Source organism: Nicotiana tabacum, chromosome 13, assembly GCF_000715075.1.
Source record: "Nicotiana tabacum cultivar K326 chromosome 13, ASM71507v2, whole genome shotgun sequence".
Classification (NCBI taxonomy): Eukaryota; Viridiplantae; Streptophyta; class Magnoliopsida; order Solanales; family Solanaceae; genus Nicotiana; species Nicotiana tabacum.
In genome coordinates, this window is record NC_134092.1 from 56,294,017 (window position 1) to 56,302,624 (window position 8,608).

An 8,608-nucleotide genomic window follows, 5' to 3' on the forward strand; every position below is an offset into this window, starting at 1 on the left:
AAAGATATAAGGCCCAACTAGTGCCAAAAGGGTATGCACAGCAAAAAGGAATAGACTACGAATAGACTTTCTCGCTTGCTATACAATTTGCCTCGGTTAAACTAGTTCTAGCTATTGTTCTAAGCTTGGATCTTGAATTACATCAGATGGATGTAAAGACTGACTTTCTCAATGGAGAATTAGATGCAGCAATTTATATGGAACAACCTAAGTATTTCATTGAAAAGGGCTATGAATAAAAGGTTTGTAGACTTTTAAAGTCTATTTATGGCCTCAAACAATCTTCAAGGCAGTGGTATATGCTTTAAAAATATTGTTATATCCAATGATTTTACCATGATAGATGAAGACCATTATGTTTATACCAAAAGATCAAGGAACAAGCTTGTGATTTTAACATTGTATGTAGATGACATACTTATATCTGGAAATGATAAGGAATATACTACCGAGATAAAGTCATGGTTGTCATTCCAATTTGAGATGAAATATATGGGTGAAGCTGCATATATTACAGGAGTTATGACTTGAAGAGATCGTCCAAAGAAACTATTGTATCACTCACAAGCTAATTACATTGGAAAAGTTCTTGAATGATTCAATATGAAATATAGCAGCCCAGTTGACACACCTATCAGTAAAGGCCATGCCTTGGGAAGTCAGATATGTCCTAAAACTCCAGAAGAGACAGAAAGAATGAGTTGAGTTCCTTATAGGAGCGTAATCGGAAGGCTAATGTACGATATGATGTGCACTAGACTTGATATATGTCAAGCAGTTGACTTGGTATGTAGATTTAAAACCGACCAAGGTTTAGCGCATTGGCAAGCAGTAAAGAGGATCATGAGACATCTGAAAAGAACTGCTGATTATAGGTTTTGTTACCAAGGCATCAAGAATCCGTGATTAGTTGGATACAGTGATACTGATCATGAAGGAGATCTAGACCAGAGGAAGTCTACCTTAGGATATATTTTCTTACTCAGTGATAGTTCCATATCAAGCAGAAGTAAGAAACAAACATGTGTATCACTATCTACGATTATTTTAATTTCATGTTCACAAATTGATGTTCTTTGATTATCAATAAAAAAGAGTTACATACATACATATACATATATATATATATATATATATATATATTACTGAATGTTATGTGCATTGTTTATTCATGTTTTATATATATATATATATATATATATATTACTGAATGTTATGTGCATTGTTTATTCATGTTTTATAAGTACGTTGAGTAGACAAGAGGTTGGCATTCTCACACAGGCAACTGTCTCCTTATCTTATTGATGTGAGGAGAGGAGATATTATTTTAAGCAAAATTATAATAGGGATAATTTGAGAGCTACTCGCTTGAAATCAGAATGTCGCTTAACCAATGACATAAGGTCATTATGGTGAAAAATGTTCACGTAGTCTACTTTGTGATCTAGGTGTGAGATAAATGATATTTTAGTTTAAGGAACTCAAATTTAGATATCTATGGTTTCTAAATATCATCCGCATAACATTCTTTATGAGATAAATATATACGCTCCCTGGGAAAAAAGAGAAAATATTGTAGCATATATTTCATACCATGTCTGCCAATATCGACCAATTGGGTTAACATATGTCCATTCTCAACATATTGTTGTGTGAGACCCAGAGCTTTGATGGTGGTTCATGATTTTTTACCGTCAAAGACTCTAATCGGATAGTTGAGACTGAGTGTGATATTAGGGACACGGGTTCCGTCTAGCAGAGAATATCTAGAAAAGAAATCAAACTAATGATCAGGAGATCGCGAGAAGTGGAAGATCATTGATGGAATGTGACGACATGATAAGTTGTATTGAGCACTAGCTACTTTTTCGATGTTCCGAGACCTCCCGTAGCTTCATTTGAGTTGACTACGGACAACGTTCTTAGTAAACAACCTCAGATCGGTATTTTTATGATTCCGGTTGATTCATATGATATTTATGGACTTGTACACATGTTTGGTTGGGGTCCTGGGTTACATAAGCGCGTTTTGGCACGTTATGTGAAAATTGGCAAAGGTTTAGTTTCAAGTTGAAAAACATCTGTTTTGATAATAGATTCTTTATATTTGATATTATTTTTATGATTTGCGTTAGCGAGCGAGTCTGTGTGATTTTATTACACTTGTGTGAATGTTCGGATTTGAGTCCGAGGGATTCGGATGTGTTTCAGATGCATTTTGGTAGGTGTTGAATAGCTAATGCAAAATCCGATGCCTCATAATTGCAAATCTCGCAAATACAAGGTAATGGTCACAAATGCAAGCCTCTCTTTTGCGAGTGAAGTTTGGATCACAGATGTGGACAAGGGAGCTCCGCAATTTCGATATATCTATCGCATTTGCAAAATATGGGAATGTTGGCCATCTTTTTAAACACAAATCATTGATCGCATTTGCGCACGTGGGGGTTGTCGCACATGCGATGCTTTTGTTGCAATTGCACCTTCCAAGGGGTTGTGACACTGATCGCAATTAGTGTTCGCTTTTGCGAACATCACAACTGCGAACAAGAGTTCGCAATTTCTGTACCTGCAGTTGGATAAAAGTTGGAAAAATTGACACATTGCTCATTTTACACTATTTCTCAACCCTATATTCCATTGAGGCAATTTCTTGAGAGTATTTTCTTCCCAAATTCATTCATAAGAAACTCTAATTTGTTTTGTATCAATTCCCATTACTTTTTTACGAATTTAATCATCAAATCTATGAGCCTTATAGTGGAAATTGGGGGTTTTGGGTTGAATTTAGGAATCTTGTAAAATTGAGATTTAGACCTCGAATTTAGGTCGTATTTCGAAAAAAATTATATAACTGATATCGGGGGTGAATGGGTAATCGAGATTTGGGTCAGAACTTGGATTTCGACCACGTGGGCCTGGGGTTGACTTTTGTTGAATTTTTCAATTTAATTAAAAGATTGAACCTTTTTCTTTCGTGGGTAGTTTTAATGCTTATTTTTGATTGTTTGAATGATAAATGGATAGATTCTGTTGGTTTAGAGGCATGTTTCAAAGGTAATGTCGTGGTTGATTGTTGACATGATTTCAGAGAGAGGTAAGTGTGATGGTTAACTTTGACTTGAGAGAATCAGGACTTTTTTGGTCTATCTGCTACTTGAATTATGTGTGGGAATGCGTATATGAAAGGTGACATGTTATAAGCAGTTTCATGGGTTGAAAAATGCACCGGAAAGTATTTACCTTTATATCATCATTTATTCCATGATATATCTTGTCACATGCTTTGATTTGCTAAATGTCATTACTTGTTGTCTATACCTTTACTTGTTACCTGTCATTTATTTTCTACATGTTTCCTTTTAATTCATTCCTTGATTATTATCTTCTTTACCTTCTATGTGATTTTACTTGTATTAAATCAATGTCTTTACTGTTTCTTTCTTGCCTTTCCTTACTTGTAGAACTTTATTATGTTATATCCGACTGTGTGAGCCCTTTGCTCTTCTTGCGTTAATTATTCGTCGAGGTTTGTGAATAGGGGTGGCTATTGGTCAGTTCGGTTCGATTGTGAATGTTATTGGTTTCGCATATTGATTATCGGTTTATAAATATGCTAAAACAATAACCGAACGGATAAGATATCGGCTATCGGCTATAGGCTAATTGGTTATCAATCGTTATCGGTTCGGTTAGAGGTTTACCCGATACGATAACTCAATCTCGATTCTAGAGGGAAGAATTAATGAATGATAATGTGTACTGTATAAATAATATGATAAACTTTCTTGACTGGTGTAACTCTCTCAAAGAATATGATAAACCTTACAATATTGTTTCTCTATGTGTTGAATGACAAATTTGGGAGGGTTAGAACAGTAGATAGAGAATTGGAAAAACTCAAAAATTTATATACCTAAGGGTAAAATCATATTTTTATAAAGTGTATTGGTTTATCGGTTAAACCGTTAATAAAAATGGGATAACCGAGACCCGAACCGATAACCCAATAGTAAAATAACACTAAACCGTTATCGAACCGTTAACCCGATACGGATAACCCAATAAGCTTTTTTCGATTCGGGCTATCGATTTTACCCGATATATGCCCAGCCCTAGTTTTATCTATTTTCTCTATATTTTTGTTGCCTTCTATTTATTATTCGTATAGGTTTATAGTGACTGTCTTGTCATAGCCTCGTTACTACATTGTCGAGATTAGGCTCGACACTTACAGTGTGATTGGGGTCCGTTGTGCTCATACTACACTTCTGCACTTCTTGTGCAGATCTCGGTGTTGGTCCCAAGGGCGCGTAGTGGAGTTTGCTCGGATCTATATCTATTCAGGAGAATTGAGGTACAACTACTCGGTGTTTGCAGCCCTGAAGTTTCCTTATTATTTCATTTTAGTTTTTATCTTGATTTAGACAATTGTATTCCACTTCACACTATATTTGTAGCATTATAGTCTCTCATGTACTTGTGAATCATGATTTCTGGGATTAGTATCAACACTGTTACATATGGAATTATTTCATCTATTTTCAAAGTAATGTAGTTTATAATTATTAATATTCTTCTTCTAAAATTGTTAAACCGGTTAATTCTTTAGCTAATGTTAGCTTGCCTAGCAAGTGTATGTTAGGGACCATCACGACTCCGTAGTTGGGATTTTTAGTCGTGACAAGTTGGTATTAGAGCACTACATTTCCTAGGTCTCACGAGTCATGAGAAACTATAGTAGAGTCTTGGGGATCGGTACGGAAATATCTGTACTTATATTTAGGAGGCTATAAGGCTTTAGGAAAATTTCACTTGCTTTCTTTCTCTATCATGTGAATTTATTCTATCGTTTAAGTTTGAATCATTCTTCTCATAATCTCTCATAGATAGTGAGGTTACGTATGAAATCCACAGTTGATCGGGAGCCAAAGCCCTAGGTTGTAGCCACTATCAAGGGTAGGGACCGGCGCAGAGGTAGAGCCATGGGAAAAGGCAGAGCTCAGCCTAGAGAATGCGCAACTTCACCTGTTGTCGAGCATCAGATCGAGCAGAAGGAGGATATCTCTATTTAGACCATACCAGTTGGACCAGCTCAGGTCCCTGAGGTGTTCATTGCTACTATCGTACTTTAGGAAGCCCTAGTTCGCTTGGTGGAATTTATGGAGAGTCTGGCCCATGCCGGTGTGTTCCCTATGACACCAGTCGTCTGTCAGGATGGGGTAGGAGCCTAGACTCCTGCCACCCACTCTCCAGAGTAGATGGCTCACCAATATCAGACCCCATCAATTCTACTAGTTGGGGCAGCTCAGCCTATTGTTGTTGCGTAGCCCAGCGAGATGCATGTGATATCAGCTAAGGGACTGCATAGGTTGGGCAAGTTTGCCAAGTTGTTTTCCCCTCAGTTTAGTGGTTCACCTTTTGTGGACCTAAAGATTTCTTAGATAGTTGTCATGATATATTACTTAACTTGGGTATAGTGGAAACAAATGGAGTTGATTTCACAGTGTTTCAGATGACTGGTTCTGCCAAGAGGTGGTTGCAAAAGTATGCTCGGGGTAGGAGCAAAGGTTCACCTCCTCTTATTTAGGACCGATTCTCAGAGTTATTCTTAGAGAACTCCATCCCCTTCACTCAGCGAGAGGACTTCCATAGTCAGTTTGAGCAGCTTTAGTAGGGCAGCATGACTGTCACTCAGTATAAGACTTGATTCGTGGAGTTATCATGACATGCAGCTACCTTGAACCCTACTGTGAATGGAGGCTGTGTAGGTTTATAAATGACCTTACTTATGGAATGAGGCTATAGATGGCTAGATAGAAGGAGGATGATATTTCTTTTACTTGGGTTGTAGAGATTGCTAGGCAGGTAGAGAGGATCAGTGGCCAGGGTAGAGAGGAGACATCTGAGAATAGGCCTCGTCATTTCGATGGTTTTAGTGGTGCCTTGTCTAGAGGTAGGGGTTCATTTTATAGATGCCATCCTATCAGGCCCATATAGTCATCACTTCTGGTGTTTCATACTCGTTCAAGTGGTCACGGAGCGTATGAGTCTCGTTTCGAGTAGCCAATATTCAATGCACTGTCAGCTCCTATTATTGCAATGCCGCTGTAGATTTACTACGGTGGTCATTCGGGTCATCAGGGACCGTCTCAAACTCAACACTTACACCAGTCAGGGGTTACTTTTAGTGCAGTGATACAAGTCATATCAGGAGGTACTGTCCTAGATTAAGGAGCAGCAGGCTTCTGGCACTAGTTGCTCCACCACCCGCTCAACCAACTAGAGGCGGGGTTCAGGCAGCCCTAGGTGTAGGACAGACAACTAGAGGTGGATGACAGTCCATGAGATGCAATCCAAGAGATGGATGTCAAATTGGTGGAGCTCAACCCCGTTGCTATGAATTTCCAGTTATACCTGAGGCAGAGTCGTCTGATGCTGTCATCGAATGTATTGTTTCGGTTTTGCCATAGAGATGCATTAGTTTTATTAGATTTGGATTCCACTTATTCATAAGTTTCATCCTATTTTTTTCATATTTGGATATAACTCGTGATTCTCTGGATACTCATGTCTGTGTGTCTACAGCCGTTGGGGACTCTATTATGGTGGACCATGTCTATCGCTCTTGTGTGGTTACTATTTGGGGCTACGATATTGTAGTTGATCTTCTATTGTTAGATATGGTAGATTTCAAGGTTATTCTTGGTATCGATTGGCTATCCCCATGTCATGCTATGTTGGATTGTCACACCAAGACTTGACGTTAGCCATGCCAGGGTTGCCTACGGTGGAGTGGAGAGGGTTTCTTGGTCACTCCTCTACTAGGGTCATTTCATATGTGATGGCTCGACGTATGGTCGAGAAGGGTTGTTTGGCCTATTTGGCTTATATCCGTGATTCTAGTGCGGAGGTTCCTTCCAAGGATTTGGTTCCGATTGTGCATGAATTCCTAGAGGTGTTTCCTCAGATTTGCCGAGTATGCAACACGATAGGGATATCGACTTTTGCGTCGACTTGGTCCCGGGCACTCAGCCTATTTCTATTACACCATACTGTATGGTCCCAGTTGAGTTGAAAGAATTGAAGAAGCAGTTGCAAGATTTTCTTGTAAAGGGATTTATTAGACCTATTGCCTCGCCTTGGGGTGCGCCGGTGTTGTTTGTGAAAAAGTACGGATCGATGAGTATGTGCATAGATTATTGGTAGTTGAACAAGCTTACTATCAAGAACAAATAACCTTGTAGATGATTGATGACTTGTTTGACCAGCTTTTGGGTGCCAAGGTGTTTACCTGGATTGATTTGAGGTCGGGCTACCATCAGGTAAAGATTATGGCATCAGATGTCCCTAAGACAACTTTTTAGACTCGGTATGGTCATTACGAGTTCTTGGTAATGTTGTTTGGCTTGACCAATGCACCAACAACCCTTATGGATTTGGTGAACTAGGTGTTCATGTCGTATCTTGATTCCTTCGTGATCGTCTTCATTGATGATATTTTGGTTTACTCCCATAGTCGGGAGGAGCATAAGAAGCACCTACGAATCGTACTTCAGATTCTGAAGGATCGTCGGTTATATGCCAAGTTTTCGATGTGTGAGTTTTGCTTAGACTCGGTTACCTTTTTAAGGCATACTGTATCTTCCGATGGCATCAAGGCGGATCCTAAGAAGATTGAGGCCGTTCAAAACTGGCCTAGACCCACATTAGCTTCATAGATTCAGAGCTTCTTGGATTTGGTGGGGTATTAATGCCGATTCGTGGAGGGGTTTTCATCTATCTCAGCCCCATTGACCAAGTTGACCTATAAGGTTGCCCTTTTCAGATGGTCCGACGAGTATGAAGTGAGCTTTCAGAAGCTCAAGACTGTATTGATTATAACCCAAATGTTGGTATTGCCTACAAGTTCAGGATCATACTATGTGTATTATGATGCATCGTGCATTAGAAAAGATCAGTATTCATGCAGGACGGTAGGGTGTTTGCCTATGCGTCTCGTCAGTTAAAGGTTCATGAGAAAATTACCCCTGCATGATTTAGAATTGGCAACCATTGTTCACGCAGTGAAGATTTGGAGGCACTGTCTATAAGGCGTTCCATGTGAGGTTTATACCGACAATCAGAGTCTCCAGCACCTGTTCAAGAAGAAGCACCTTAATTTGCGGTAGCGGAGATGATTAGAGTTACAGAAGGACTATGATATCACCATATTATATTATCCAGGGAAAGCCAATGTAGTGACCGATGCATTGAGTAGGAAGACTGAAAGCATGGGTAGTTTGGAATATTTACCGGTAGTGGAGAGGCCACTAGCCATGGATGTTCAGGCCCTAGCCAATCGGATCGTGAGGTTGGATGTTTTGCATCCTAGTAGGATTCTTGCTTGTGTTGTGGCATGGTTATCGTTGTTGGAGCGCATCAAGGTTCGCCATTTTAATGATCCTCACTTGTTTTTGCTAACGACAGTGTGCAACGGGGTGGTGACAAGGAGTTTGTGATTGGAGATGATGGTATTATGCGCATTCTATGCCGGATTTGTGTTCCAAATGTTGATGGGTTGAGAGAGTTACTCCTTGAGGAGGCTCACAGTTCACGCTATTCCATT